This window comes from Phlebotomus papatasi, chromosome 2 (assembly GCF_024763615.1).
Source record: "Phlebotomus papatasi isolate M1 chromosome 2, Ppap_2.1, whole genome shotgun sequence".
Classification (NCBI taxonomy): Eukaryota; Metazoa; Arthropoda; class Insecta; order Diptera; family Psychodidae; genus Phlebotomus; species Phlebotomus papatasi.
Window position 1 is genome coordinate 10217608 of NC_077223.1, and position 16202 is coordinate 10233809.

A 16202-nucleotide genomic window follows, 5' to 3' on the forward strand; every position below is an offset into this window, starting at 1 on the left:
GCCAAAAGACAGTTGTTATCAGTGTAAATTTTATTATCATTCTCTAAATCCACTACAAATGCAAATATTGCGGAATTCTCTGGCTCTGTGGCAGCGACACAATCTCCGGTGGCTTCCTCGGCAAAATTGAGGGCTGTTGAGAGAGAGAAAAAAAAGTTGGCGAAAAAGGCAATTATCACTCGTGAGGGTCACACTGTGTCCCATTATGCAATCTCTCTTATCACGAGACAGACGCCGACCAGGGGAACACACTGGGCTTTTTTGCCGGTGCACCATGGTGGTTCAAACGGACGAAAGTCCCACCGACCAGTCAGTTTCCAAAAATTTAATACTTTGGACGGCCGTTGAAGACATTCGCCCGGTCGCACCTTTCCATTTTTTTGGTTTAAAATCCAGGAAAGCTTTCTAAAAGATTACTTTCTCAGAGGAGAGTCTCCATCAAAGAATCCCCAATTGTAGAACACATAGAAACATTTTTGAAACCTGAAAAGAGAGAACAGAGACAGAATTATTCTCTTTTTTAGTTTAGATTTAGAGGTTATTTCAATATTTGAGGTTATGTTCGTGTTTAACCTAAAACGTACAGTGCCCGATCTGATTCGGATCGGCGTAGTCCGGAAGAGTTCTCGACGGGTACCTTTAGCTTTAAAATAATTTTGAAGTTATGTATGCATGTGTGTTCATGAAGTATAATAGCATAGAATTCTATAATTAATATTTTTAATCTTCTTTAAACTTTCATTCTAATTTTACAAAAAAATACAAAAACAAAAACTTGTAATTTATTTTCGAGATGTTGAATAAATTCAAAAAAATCCATCCGGATAACGAAGCGGACATCTGTTATTTTGGTTCCCAATAATCCGAATAACACCGGGCACTGTATTTGTCAATTGGCCTAATTTTCTCATTCGGTAGACATATTCCTTTCCTCTATGAGGTTATGTTTGACACCAAAATTCCGAAAGCTAAAATCCGGAAATTCTTAAGCGCACTGAGAGAAATCCGAAAAAGTTAAAATAACATTCCGGAAATGTTAATTTTACCCTTCAGTATTAATCCAAAATCGGTATAAATATTACCCTTTTTAGGTGTATTGAGGGTTAAAGTTACCCTTTTTCATGTTGATTTTACCCTTAAAAAGGTGTTAAATTAACATTAAAAATGTTGATATATTTTTACACCTAAAAAGTGTTAAAGTTATAAGGAAAAAAAGTTATTCGCAACCCCGTTTTTTCTCAGTGGGGCATAGTTACTCCCATGGCAAAGCTATTCCCAATTTTCCTAAAGGGAAATTTTCTGTGTCTTGGGAAATTATTCTACACATCATCCTCCATATAATTCTATACTTTTCAGGATTTTAAACATTCGGGATTTTGGCTTTCGGTATTTCGGAGTTCGGGATTTTGGCTGCCTCCGGTTTGACACTATCAAAATTATACATCCGCCTGTAGAGGAATTCTGTAACACTATGACAATGTCATATAACAAATTTTCATGCTAAATTCCGGATCCAGAGTAGGACAACATTAACTCTTTCCGGACCGCAGCATATGATGCAATCCAGTTTCACCATTTTTAATCAAAAATATCTAATCTCAGGAATTAATTGAGGGCTTACAAAAAATATCTTACATTTGGACATCCTTATTGTTTTTAATCATCGACAAGAGTAGGATTTTTATCAGTTTTGAATAATTAAAAAAACATTGTTTTTCACAGAACATTCATATGCTGCTTTGGGTACTCAGAGTCCCAAAAGAGACAAAAGAGTTAAAGCTCAGTGAGCATCTAACGGCCATTTGAAACGCCTCTATGAAGCTCAAGGTAACTGATATGACTCGGATTCTCAATGAGTTCTTCCGAATTTACCACATAAAAAAAATTTAATTTGTCATATGACATTGTCATACTATAACAGAATTCCTCTACTGATCACATCTTTCCATCTTTACATCTTTCTTGGAGATTTCTCAATAAAGAGTCCAGTTCAATTCATAGGAACATTTTTGTGACCTGAAAATAGAAAATAGAAACATAATTATTCTTTTGTTTGCGGTTATTTTTAACCTAAAACACATTATCAATCAATGAGCCTAATTTTCTCTTTCGGTAGACATAGAGTAGAATCTCTCAAATCTGAATCTCTCAAATTCGAACGACGTTTGGATTCAAAATGCCAATTGTGGGGTTATGTTAAAAAATTCGTATTCTGGATGAATGAAAATCATATTTATTTATATTTAGACTTGTTAAAAAGTATGAGAATTTGATTCAAAACGCAATTTAATTTCACATAAATTTCGTTAGTTTTGAAAAAATCGTTCGGATTGGGAGGTGAGAAATGTCAAAAATACCCTCCGAGCGTTCGAATTTAGAAGACTCTACTGTATTCCTGAATTTAAAGGGTTATATTTGACCTAACCTCAAAGGAAGTGGCGAAAATCAATGAAACATGCATTTTTTGCAATAAATCTGCAATCTTATTTGCAAAAATTGACAAAAATCCTTAAAAATATCAAAAATCCCTCTGGACAACAGATTAGTACCCTACAACCCTTATAATTATAACACAAAAAATGTCTTGAATATTTTAACGTAACGCTTAACAGAACCAAGAGTTTTCGAATTATGCCTTTCAGTTCAGTAAGATCGAGCCATTTATTAATCTTATTGAAACATTATTATTAGCAGTACAACTTCAATTTCATATTTATTTTACAGTAGAGTCTCGCTATAGACCATCGCTCTATAGTCCACAAGTTATCGACCGTTGATTTCAAAACACTAATTTTAAGTTAGGTTATGTTTTTTAGTATGCGACATGCATAATTATTTTAATATTTTTGGCAAACTTTATTAAGTAGTTGTGATAATTGTAATCCATAATGATGAGAGCGAGGACAAATAGCACAATCGCAAAGAAAGTGGAAGCCGTCGAGCAATTTCAATACTAAAAATCGTTGATAATTTTAAAAAAATTACATGGACTATTAGTGCGACCCAAGTGTCAAATTTGAAACCAAATATGGACTATATCGAGACTCTACTGTACATTCTCATATTTATTGTAAATTTCATGAAAACCCTGCAAAATCATATCATAACTAAAATTTAAGCATATTTTGCTTCATTCGAAAACTCGAAAAATGTTGATAAACTTTTTTCAAATTTAACTGCTACCCGAATTAGAAAGTAGTTCGATAAAGAGTAGAATTAGGGGGAGTCTCTACTGTAATTAGGTTCATTTTTCAGAGGTTAGATTGCAAATTTTCATGTAAATTTGAGGTTAGATAATAAAAATCACATTTTAAAACAAAATCTTTTAAAATAAGAAAATAATTAGGTATTTTTTTTTCTCTGAGGTTTCTTCGGTTTCTTTTCCAAATTAAAATATTAAATTACAGTTAAAGGTTATGCCGCTCATAACCTTAAAAAATAGAATTTGTCTGATTTCTTCATTTTATAAAAAAGAGGAGATTTAAAATTTAATTCAGTTCATTTCAGAAGATTTTAGAAATCTCCTTTTGCTAAGAAAATGCATTGAATTTTAAAATGTTTAAATCTATTAGCAAAATTAGAGAATGAAGCCCCAATGTGTATTAATTTGAATAATTTAAATAAATTAATTTTATCCCCTTTATGTGGGATTTTTCGGTGGATTTTCATAAAATAAATGTATTCAGATAATTACGAATGATTTAAAAATCAATTCTCGGTAATCCATTTCGATAAGTATAAAAGTGAAACTATTGCTATTTAATGTTCTCGAATGCAATAAAAAGTCTATTTATGATCAAGCTGCATTAATTTTTTTTATTGTGCTTTGCATTGATTGTCGAATAAAGCTTTTTTACTCGCGCGTATGTTTTTTGCTTCTAAATTGAAATGGAAAATTCGCCATCAATTCAAAGAACGATTTTTTTTAATTCTGATTTATCTAAAATCTAAATAACATCTCGATCGAAATACACTTTGAAAATAAAGTTTTGTCAAATTAACAAGAAAAGTTTGTCAAAAAGATGTGGAAAAGTTTTGTCAAATCATTGACCAACTGGATATTGTTCAAAGTTTGTCAAAAGGATGTTTTTCCATATAAAATGTAAGGTTTGTCAAATTGGTAAACAGCATCCTTTTGACAAGATTTTAACAAAACCTATTTGTCTGCTTAACAAAACTTTTTTCAGGGTACTCTGAAAAGCAGTTATATTAAACGAACAAATGGATATTGTTCAAATTTTGTCAAAAGAATGTTATTTACCAATTTTACAAAACTTTTCTCGCATTTTATATGGAAAACACCATTTTAAGAATTTTTTAAGAAAATCCAGTTGGCCACCGGTTTGACAAAACTTTTCTATATTCTGTATGGAAGAACATCCTTTTGACAAACTTGTTTTGTTAATTTGACAAAACTTTTTCAGAGTAGTTTAGAAATCACAAGAGCTCGAGAATTGAATGAGTGGTATTCCATACGCAATTTTTAATTAAAGAATCTTAAAATTTGTTAGAATTTTTATGGACAATAGAACTTTCAAGTATTACACATTACAAAATTTTATATTTTTTTTACTGCATTATTTTTGCAATTCTAAGGCATGTTTTTATTATTTTTCAATTACGTGGGAGACATAAAAAGAACTTTGTAGAGCAGAATATGAATTATGAAAAAAACCTTTAGACATTTTTATGTTTCTCATATTCATAGAATTTTTATTCATTTTTATTATCACTAAGATTACAATAATATATGTCATATGCTCACAAAGATTTTATTTCTAAAATTACAATTAAACGTAAGAAAAATACTAATAAGGTAAAAGTTTTCTTTTTATTTATGTATTTTTTACAACTTGTTGGAGAATATATTTTTAGGATTTATTTCAATAAAGGTTATGAGAAATATTCCGATTTGAATTACAGAAAAACAATTACTACTAGGAAGCTTTAAATTTAAATCTCTAGTCTGAAAAGTTGGTCAAACGGTTCTTGTTAAAATTTTGCCTAAAGGATGTTTTTTACCAATTTGACAAAACTTTTTCTTACTTTGGAAGGACGTCCTTTTGACAAACCTTTTCTTGGTTAATTTGACAAAAGTTTTTGTTCAAGAGTAATTATTTAGCTTGGTTCACCTTTAATTTGCCAAAAGGTTAAAGTTTAATGTTTTGTTTAGTGTCAAAATTAAAGGTTCTTATTTGATGAGTTGTTAGAGGTTAATTAAAAACTAAACTCAGAGTTTTCATTATTTAAAAAATGAAGAGAAGGTTCTCGAGCTTCAAAATTAATAGCATTTAAAAAAAAATACATCGTCATTTCAGCACTAGCTAAGTTTATTGTCTTATACTGAATAAATTTTTAGAATCCATTTAAACGAGAGTATTCTAATTCGAAATCTCTATTTCGAAATAAAAGAATTCCGACCGAAATAAAAGTCAAGTGTTCATTTTCGTTAATGATTTAGAATGGCAATGAGAAAATCCGTTTTAGTTTCATAAAAAATCTGGGTCATTTTTTTAAACTCGTGAAAAGAAAATAGATTGAAGTTACATATATATAGCAAATTATATTGAAATTATTATTTTAAAAGAAAAGAAAAAGAACAAAGAAGAAACTTTGTTTTTGGACCACTCATTATTATTATTCCGAGGGTTGGAAATTACTTTTGAACTCTTCTATTTCTCGACAATTTGTACAAATTATAATTACCATCAATTATTTTCTTAATGTCAGACCCTTCTTTTATAAAAGTGCTTTAAAATTGCAGATTAATTGCTGCAAATCACGCTTTTTCGCCCTAAATATATTGAGTTGATGGCTTATGCCCAACGCACAATAACTTTTATTTAGTAAGCATGTTTTTGACATTACAATGGGAATAAGTGAGATCTAGATCTAGCCATCTCGCTCATTCTCATGGGAAATTTTGAAAATATCTTTACAAACAAAAGCTACATATTATGCGCTGGTCATTATGCCTAGCGCACAATAATAATTGTTTTATAAATATTTTTTGACATGTCAATAATAGTGAGTGCAGACAATCTAATCATCTCTCTCTTTCACTGGAACAGTTTTAAAATTTGGCTGTATGGATACAAGTGAGTCCGACAGCCTAACATAAAATGGAAGAAGAAGAAGAAGAAGAATAGTTTTAATGATACAGTAGACTCTTCGATATCCGGCTGACTGGGGGACAAAATGACATTTAGGTTTTTTGAATGATCAACGGTTTTTCTATTTTGTGCACTGTGAATTTATTTTCTGTCTGACAAAGAAAAAGAGAATTTTCTTCATGGTGTGCTTATGTTTCATTTTTTATCACAATTATGTATTAAAAACTTCGATACAATGTTAATAATACTTTAATTCACTCTGGACAAACTTCATGTTTAGTGAAAATAATTTTGAATATATCAACCGCCAGTGTTTGGCAGCTGTCACCCGGATATCGAAGTGCTGGATATCGAAGAGTCTACTGTACGTACAGTAGTCTCTCTCTTAATTGGTATTTGGGGCAAAATGTCATCCGATTTATCGAGAGATTTGGGTATCAAAGTCATTGTAAAATCCACAAGAAGTGATCAATTATAAAGAATCACCATAAAGTAAGAGGACCTTCAGCGAATTTGAGCAAATTAGCTTCATAATTAAACGTAAAAATTGTCAACAAAATTTTTCGCCCAATTGAAAAAGAGCCGATTGACCGAGAGCCTACTATATTTCATATATAGGGGAAAGTACTCTACCTTTGAACGTTCATGACTTCGAATAATGTAAATTTTCTTTTATTTTTCCTAAAATGACTTTTGCTTTGCAAACACTTTTTCGAAAAGTTTATAAGAGTGAACGAGACGATTATAGGTTTCTGTCACTCTAATTTTAAATGTCAAGTACATGTTTAGAAAATAGAAATGATTGGGTATCGCTTTCTCTTTTTTGCTGAACTGTCAAATACACATTATTATAGTGAAACACCGATTTTTTGACATTTTCTTTTCAATTTTCTTGTCTGACAATGTATAACTTGCGGGTTTTCCATCGTTTTCATCCTGGAGGTTGATCACCAACGCTAAGACGGTGATGGCCGCAATGTATAGTGGGTTGAATGAGAGTATATAATTGTAAATGGTAATGAAATAATAAATAAAAATGCAAATACAAAGTACAAAATTTAGTGAATAGAAAATTCTAGTGTACGTGCACATTGTACACTAGGATTTTCTTTAAATATGAATCTCTGAAATTCGCACGACTTCAAATTGTGAATCTGCTGCTTTCTGAATATTTACACGATTTGTAATTGTATGAAATGTAAAGAAAATATATCACTACGAAGATTTGTGAGGAAGTAAAGACCTTTGATTCAAATTACAATTTAATTTCACATAAATTCCGTAATTATTGAAATTTCAAGTTTCGAAAATATATTTGCAAAACAAAGGTTATTGTGCGTTGGTTATTAAGGTCTTTATACATTGGGAGCAAGTTTCGTCAAAAGTTGCATTTTTGACAGAATTTTGACGTTTCCACCTATCATATTGCATGCAATTTCCTTCAAAAAAGAATTTTTTGGCAAAAAATTGTTTCAATATGTAGAGACCATTATAAACAAATTTATTTCTTATTTTTAGTGAGAAAAAAAGATGACAAATAGTCCTAGCCTTGTGGAATGGTCAAATAGAGTGCGAGATAGAATTTTTCTTAATTATATTTGTCACGTAATTTTTGTGGTCATGACGGTTGACTATTGATTTTTGAACTAGTTAATAAATTACAAATTCTCAAGAGTCTGTTTTTGAACTAGTAATTTTAATCCTTACAAGATTTTGAAATAATTCTGGAATACTTAAAAATTCAATCTTCGAAAATTCGATGTTGAAAATTTTTTCGATCATAAGTACGTATGGTCGTCGTCTAGGCTACCTGCAAAATATATCCGGAAATGAAAGAAATCGTAGGAGCCGTTTTCAAAATAAACAAAAAAAAAAACACGGTTTTAGAGGGGAGGGGGTCATCGAAGATGGGAAGTCGATATCTCTTACCGTTTAAGTTTTAGATCGGTGATGATTTCGAAAAAAAGCTGATTGAATATACTCTGCTTTCTCTTGAGTTCGAGCAGTAAAAGAAAAAAAGGGAGTAAGAATAGGATACAGTAAAAATAACCATTTCTTCTAAACTTGTGGGTTAGAGCTGTGCCCCTGTAATATCAAATTAGTGATAATTGGATTAGGGGAAAGCGCGCTACCTTTGGACGACTCAAGCATCGGACAATTAAATTTTTTCTCTATGTTCTTTATGGATTTCACCCTTTTCTGAAAATTTGAGTCATTGTATTAGCCATTAAAATATAATTTTATAATGGTCCACATTCATTTATAACTAATTGTTAGAAACTCAATTCGTTAGAGGGTAGTGTGCTTTGCCCTACAATTGTATTAGATACAATAATACGATTGCTTTCAAAATTTAGTAGTTCGAAAGAATTTATATAGCGTATTTTCTCCAAATTTTGGAACTAATTTGGGTTCATTCGAATGGTCTTAGACTTCACTAGAAATCTGAACTGATTTAAGTCGGTTCCATCTATAACCGATAGTAAATTTGGTAAATTTAGTATTTTTGATCCACTTCAAGGCTGATGGCCAACAGCTCAGAAAGAGCTAGCCATTTCCTTTCACAATGCTTATTACATCACTAAAAGATAACGCAGAGCAGTATTCACTGTACAGTAGAGCCTCGCTATAGGTCATATTTAGTTCCAGATTTGACACTTGGGTCGCACTACTCCATATCATTTTTTAAAATTATCAACGACTTTTAGTATTGAAATTGCTCGACGGCTTCTACTTTCTTTGCGATTTTGATACGTGTCTGCGCTTTTCATTATGGATCACAATTATCACAACTACTCAATAAAGCTTGCGAAAAATATTAAAATAATTATGACAACATTGCATGTCGCGTACTAAAAAACATAACCTTACTTAAAATCAATGTTTTGAAATCAACGGTTAATAAATTGTGGACTATAGAGCGATGGTCTATAGCGGGGTTCTACTGTAGTTCTTTTTTTCTTTTTTTGATGTGATGCGTTGATACGTTGGATGATCGGCATTATATAACTTGTAAAGATGTTATCTACCGTTTTTACTTCAGAGATTGGTCATAAACGCTAAGACGGCGATGGCTGCCTAAAGCTACAAGGTACTAAATTGCATATCTTATGTCCCTTATGTCGCTCCTCGTAAGCATTACTGATGAAGAAAAATCTATCTAGGGGAAAGTGCCCAAGCTTCGTACGATCCCAAGCTTCGCAATGACTAAATTTTTCTAACGTTTCTGGATAAATTTTACATTGCAATATATTTTAAAAACTGTCCATTTTTCCTTAGTTTTTAGAATATAGATGCGATGAGTCACATTTATTGAGAAACATAATACAAATTTAGACATTACTAGCTCGGGATCGTAAGAAGAATAGGCACTTCTCCCTATCTTATCTGTCTTTTTATGCAATTTTTGGTTTCTTTAGTCGTTCTAAATGATTTTTTTCAATCAATAAAAATTACAAAGCAATTTTTTTATATTTGTCTATGCCAGAAAGTGTCTCGGATGGTATGATGTACGTGATAATTGTATGATGTAAAACCCTGAACTACAGTAGACTCTCGCAAATTCGGCTCTTTTAAGATCGGGCTACTTTTTAATTCGGGCAGCGGTTACATTTGAAAAAAGTTTGTTGTCATTTTTCAAGTTTGATTATGATTACCAAATGAATCAAATATGCTCAAATTTGGCATGGTTTGTCTTAGTTTTGATATGATTTTGCATTATTGAGGGATTTTTATGCAATTTACGTTATATATGAGTGTGTAAACTCGATATCTATATGCACATGAATATAAAATCGTTGCATTTCAAAAAGTTTGTCGCCCGAATTTCTGTCTAATTCGGCTGACATTTCGGTCCCATATGCCCGAATTTGAGAGTCTACTGTATATTTTCTATGATTGAGTTTTAGGATATCACTTTAAAAGGATGTAAAACTTTCTAAATAATTCGAATCTACATTTTGGGGTATAGCATCTCAGTCACGAATTTGAGCATTCTGCTAAGCTGTGATGCATTGATGCCTCTGTTTATTTGATAACGTCTCAAATTCATTTTCGATAAATCTATTTCTAATATCGCTGCTAATTCAGCCGCAGAGTTTTTAATTTTTCTAAGAATATCGAAGAAACGATTTTATGTAATTTGTCTCTTTTCTTTGCAGAAAACTCTAAAATAATAAAGAAATCGAGAAAAGGTGTTATCACACGCTTCACATGATGAATTTCATGGACTTTAGTACCGAATCACACTCGAGAGAGTGATTAAAAGTGTGTGGGGCTTGCGATAAGGAATCAGGTGAGTCCGGAAAATCCATATAATGAAAATTCCAAGACATCTATAAGCCATGGGGGGCGTTTTTGTGTATAGTTTTATGGCAGCTTACGCCGCATAAATACCAATTGATTGTGATGGAAAATGATGTGTTTCATATGTGTAAGAGTATTTATCTCGAAACAGTGGATAATTAACATTTATTCTGATCATTCTGAGGGTTATCACTTTTATATTTTTGGATGTTTTTCGCGATTTGGTGACTTTTAACCTCTTTCTGTCTCCAGAGAGATATCGCAAATGGAAAATTGAAACATGAAAGAGGGTGATTGAGAAAATTTTTTTGCAAATAATTTCAATGGGAAAAATGTCACAAATTTTCCACAAAAAAAACAAACACCTAAAAAAAAGGAGGAAATTGTTCAAAAAAAAAGAGTGGAAAAAGTTTAAATTACAGAGCTCATAAAAAAAGAGAATTGCAAGAGAAGTCTAGAATTATTTTAATTTAAATATATTGTTCTGTGTTTGGGAGTGAAAGAGAGAAATTACATGAGAGACCACAAACACTGAAATTTCATGCAACATGCAATTTATGAATTTATGATTGAGACGCCTCTGTGTTGCATTAATAATTTATGCATTAAATTATGATTTTAAATTTGTATGTCGGTGAGCAAATAAAAGAGTTCTGCTCTTTTTTTTTTAATTTCTTTCGCCTTAGAGTCAAATGCAAAAAAGGCTCAACAAGAGCGAAAAATCCGCATTTCCACTCACGTTTCATCCACAATTTTTACTTAATTAGCAAAACTAGAAGTGGTAGAGCATTAGAACTTTGCGGAATGCTTGAACTTATGACTTCAGTGCCCTTGTTATTATTAATCGTATCGGGATAAATTTTCTACAATTTAATCATGCTACAAAGTCGTACAGGAAGTCCGGGGATTATAGGGGAAAGTGCTCTCCCTTCGAACGTTCATGCGTTCGAATAATGTCAATTTCTTTTGTTTTTCGTAAGAGATTTACACTAAATTATCACGGAATTATCAACAATTGATGATAAACCAACTAATATTTAATAGAAATGTGTAAGTCTCTTAGAAAAACTAAAAGAAAATTCACATTATTCGAAGGCATGAACGTTCGAAGGGAGAGTACTTTCTCCTGCATATTTTTGGGATCAAGAAAAACGCGCCAACTGGATTTATGCATAGGGGGAAGTAGGGCACATTTGCAAATGGGGCACCTTTGAAATTGGGATTTTTCACGCATTTTTAAATAAAATTGAGCCTTATCGTGATATAATTTAGGTCCACAAACAGATTGAGAACCTAAATTACATTATAATATAGCTTATTTCCACTTAAACAAAGGAGAAAAAACCCAATCTCAAAGGTGCCCCACTTTCCCCTACAGAAACTTTGCATACTTTCAGGAGACTTCTTTTGAATAAACTCGAAACTGGTGGGAATTTATTCAAATTATTATTTTGTTTATAATCACGTTAAGCCGTCTCTCGGCTTGAATCTTTTTATTCTTACCGGTTCAGAACCGTTTTCGGGATTTACCTTAAAACATACCTAATGACGCTGGCATACCTTTTCAATTGAGTGAAATTCAATCGATTGAAGTTTTACCTTTTACTCTTTCAAACTGAGATCAGTTAAAACTGTCTCTTTCTGTCAAATGAAATTTAAAATTGAAATTGAAAATAAAATTGAAATTTCAATTTCCATTTGACAGAAAGAAATAAACATACAGTCGAGTTCCTCAAATTTGAACTCCTCAAATTTGAACGACAGTTGAGTTCAAAATGTAAAATTTGAGGTTATGTGAAGAAAGTTTTGCGTAGAGTGCCATTTTTCTCTGGTATTTCCTCAATATTATCGTTTTATATTAACTTCCGCAACAAATTTAATTTATTTCACAATAAATTACATTGATATATTCTCTAAAGTTGTTTATCTTAATTTACGGAAAGTGCATTTCACATGAATTCCGTTACGTTTTTGAAAATATCGTTCAAATTTGACGAGTGAGAAATGTCATCTATACCCCCCAATTGTTCAAATTTGAGGAACTCTACTGTATCTTATTTCAGATTGAAAGAGTAAAGGCGTCTACACATTGGGAGCAATTTTCTTCTAAAATTGCGTTTTTGACAGAAATTTGACGTTTCCTCCTACAACGCTGCAGGGAATTTCCTTCAAAAAAGCAATTTTTGACAAAAATTTCTCCCAATGTGTAGAGACCATAAGAGGTAAAATTTAAATCGATTGAATTTCATTAAATTGAAAAGGTGCCAGCGCCATAAAGAATTAAACTTCAAATAAAAATGCAATTAACCAATTCTAAACTAATGTGAACCGGCATAGATTTATCCGGAATTCAAAGACCTTTCAAATGGATCCATGTTTATCTCAATCGGTTTGCAAATACGCTCTTCCGAAGCTTTTTAATTGTTGATTTTGAAAAAAAAAGTTTTCGAGGGAAAAGTTTAGGGTCATTGTCGTATTTGTATGAAATATCTGGAAAATTTTCAAAATTTGCTTGTGTTTAATTTGGGAAAATTCGATATAGGAGGAAGTAAGGTGAAGTGCCCTCAAGTCGACCGGTTCCTCAATTCGAACGATAGAATTATTTATTCAATTTATTTATATTTGCACTAATATTTGGAGCATGATCTAACATTAATAGGTCAATTATTGAATAAATAAATACGAATAAGTGACAATTTTATAGAAATTCACCATCAAACATTCAAATTTTGACCACCGGTCGAGTCGAAGAACCGGTCGACTCGAGGGCACTTTACCTTATGGCACTTTTGAATTATACGGGCTTCAGACCTAAGGCTTAGCCATTGGGCTTAACTTCTTTAATTTCTTATCAGTCAAGAATTTTTGGAAAATTTGGACTTAAGATTGGATTATTGAAGGCAAGTCATTAACTATCTTCTGAAAACCCAATAATATAATTGCTATGAAGGATTTTGAGACCTTCAGGAACTGGGCTAAACCCTTAGTCTGAAGACTGCTTTAGGATGGTTTGAATTAGGGTTTACTCTCCAAATGAAACTGTACCTTATCCACAATGTAAATTGGCTGAACAATTGATTTGTGGAGCTAAATGAATCATAAAAAGATCCAATTCCATTGAAAAATGGGGGTAAAAGTCCTATTTCAAAGATGTCTCTATTTAAAAGTGCCCACTCCCCCTAAATTTAACGGCTTTCTCAAAATTTTTGCATTAACCATCCTAACCCTTTTACGCTCAAATTGGATTGGACTAAATTGAATTTTGTGTGATGTTCAAAAGGAGAAGAAGAAGAAGAAAAGGATGAAAAAATTAGATAGACCTATTTCAAGTTTTGTGAGACAGAAAGTGCATTTTGACTTTATGAAATTTTCCTGATCTAAGTGAGCAGGACCCAGCTTAAAATTCTGTAACCTGAATTTTTCTATTTGACGCAACTGTTGTCATTCTGACATTCGCATTGATTGCAATGCTGTCAAATGTTTGTTCTCAAACTCTATTCCTAATCGTTTGGCTTCTAGATATCATAACAGAAAGTTAGACAAAACTTTTGTAATTCTTTTGTATCTTCAGAATTCTAAAGTTTCCACGAAATGTAGGATCCCCTGGTGGTTATAAATCAAACTAATGTATATGTCTGAAAATCGAAAGATGGTACTGTTTTCTCCGTGGTCTTCGAGCAATTAACATTATGCAATTGCAATAATAATTTGCGATTTAGTTGAAGTATTTAGTTCTGCGTAAGAATATGTTTTAAATAAATTTTCGGTTTGATGGGATGTAGCAGATAGTGGACTATTTGCAAGTAAGAACATGGTTCACACTTTGTTGAAAAGAGTGTAGCTCAACGCGAGAGCAAAATTTTAATGTCTTTATTTTAGAATGTCGTCATTAAAAAGCAATAAATGCAAATTTTCTTCTTTAACACCACATTCTACAATCTACCCTCGAATAAATTACTTTTGTACACCTTTTCAATTTTAGGCTTTTCATTCTCAATGAGAAATTTTTTCTTAAGCATTATTCACATAATTAAAATAATTGTTCACGTAAAATATTTAATTTTCATTGCAGTGCGACTAAAGTGTTTTAGGGGATTTAGTATTCAAATAAATAGCAAAAGAGTTTCAATATTTACATTCCATTCGGTTGAAATTTGTTTAGTTCGTAATTATGGGTTGTATAACTAAACAGAGCTTTTTACTCTGGAGGTTGGTTAAGAACGATAAGACGGCGATGGTCGCTAGGAGATATTTTAGGTTATCTTATCAGATATTTTGTTATAATCTCTATATTATAATAATTTCCGTAAGTAAAAGATAACTTAAAGTATCTCCATGCGTCTGCCATCTTAACTTTGTTAACTAACTTTCTGAGTAAAATTACCAGCAGGTTATCTTGCAAAGTGGCAATTTGCTAATTAAAAAGGATGTAAGTTCGCTAAATACTTCTTGGTTAGACGATACATAACCTTAAAAAGTAGAATTTTAATTCCCACATTCGGTCATGAGTCGGTATAGTACCAGTAAATGATTTGCCTTTCTCGGATTTACAGTGCCCGCTTCGTAATTCGGATGATTGGGAGCCAATATGACAGATGTCCGCTTTGTAATCCGGATGAAATTTTTTAAATTTGTTCAACGTCTCGGAAATATAATACAAGTTTTTTTTTCTAGAATTAGAATAAAAGTTTTAAAGAATTTTAAAAAGACAATTAGAGAATTCTATGCTATTACATTTCATTTATTAAACAAAAACATCGCAGGATAATTCATTTTCATTGCTGAATACTCGTGCATACATAACCTCAAACTGATTTGAATTGTAACCGTCGATAACTCGCCCGGATTACGGCGATCCGGATTAGAGAGCGGGCACTGTACTTCTTTATTTGTTCGAATTGTTACTGATGCTAAAATACAGTGCCCGCTCTCTAATCCGGATCGCCGTAATCCGGACGAGTTATCGACGGTTACCTTTAAAGTCATTTTGAGGTTATGTATGCATGTGTGTTCAGCAATGAGAATGAATTATCCTGTGAAGTTTTTGTTCAATAAATGAAGTATAATACACTCAAAAAAATCCACGGTTAAATGGGTATGTAAAACAGGGTTTGTCTATCAAACTGATGCCAAACCCTGTTTCAACCTAAACGTGGCAAGGTTTGACGTACAAGTATTTTTTAAACCCTGTTTCAACCAAACCCTGAAAAGGTAGAAAGTCAAATCCTGTTATGGATATTGATTTACCTTGCCGTCAGTAAACCTTGGCAGGAATGAAGACCAATCCTCGTCACGATTATATTTTAAACCCTGTTTCGTCAAACCCTGGAAGGAGTATGGCTTAACTCGTAACAAGGGTTACACTCAATCCTTGTTTCCATCAACCCCTGGCAAGCGGAAAAACAACCCTTGTCATGAGTTTATTCAAATCTCGCCTCTTTCAACCCCTGGATGACTATTTTTAACCCTTGTTAAGATTAAAATCAAATTTACTTGGAAAATAATTAAATAAAACTAGAAATTCTTATTATAATATTTTGCATCACTAAGGAAATAAAAAGTAACGGCTAGAATAAAAAGTTTATACTTTAGTCGTTATTTTCTTATTTTCTCAGTGAAGAAAAATATTATAAAAGGAATTTCTAAGCCTTATTTAATTGTTTTACATGTAAATTTGACTTAAATTCTAACAAAGATTGAAAAATGATCTCCAAGAAGTTTACTTAAGTGAGATTTGAATTTCTCATATACATACATCAGTGTAGAAGTATAAAAAAATTATAA

At 31.8% G+C, this 16202-nt stretch overlaps 1 long non-coding RNA gene across 1 annotated transcript; it reads right to left on the reverse strand.

Annotated features, from left to right (window-relative positions):
• Positions 1–12: 12 nt before the first annotated feature.
• LOC129803738 (uncharacterized) lies at positions 13–6626 on the reverse strand. The gene is made up of 2 exons (XR_008751894.1): positions 1956–6626; positions 13–483 (listed from the first exon to the last, which is right to left on the reverse strand). It is a non-coding gene; the product is annotated as an uncharacterized LOC129803738 (long non-coding RNA).
• Positions 6627–16202: the final 9576 nt, after the last annotated feature.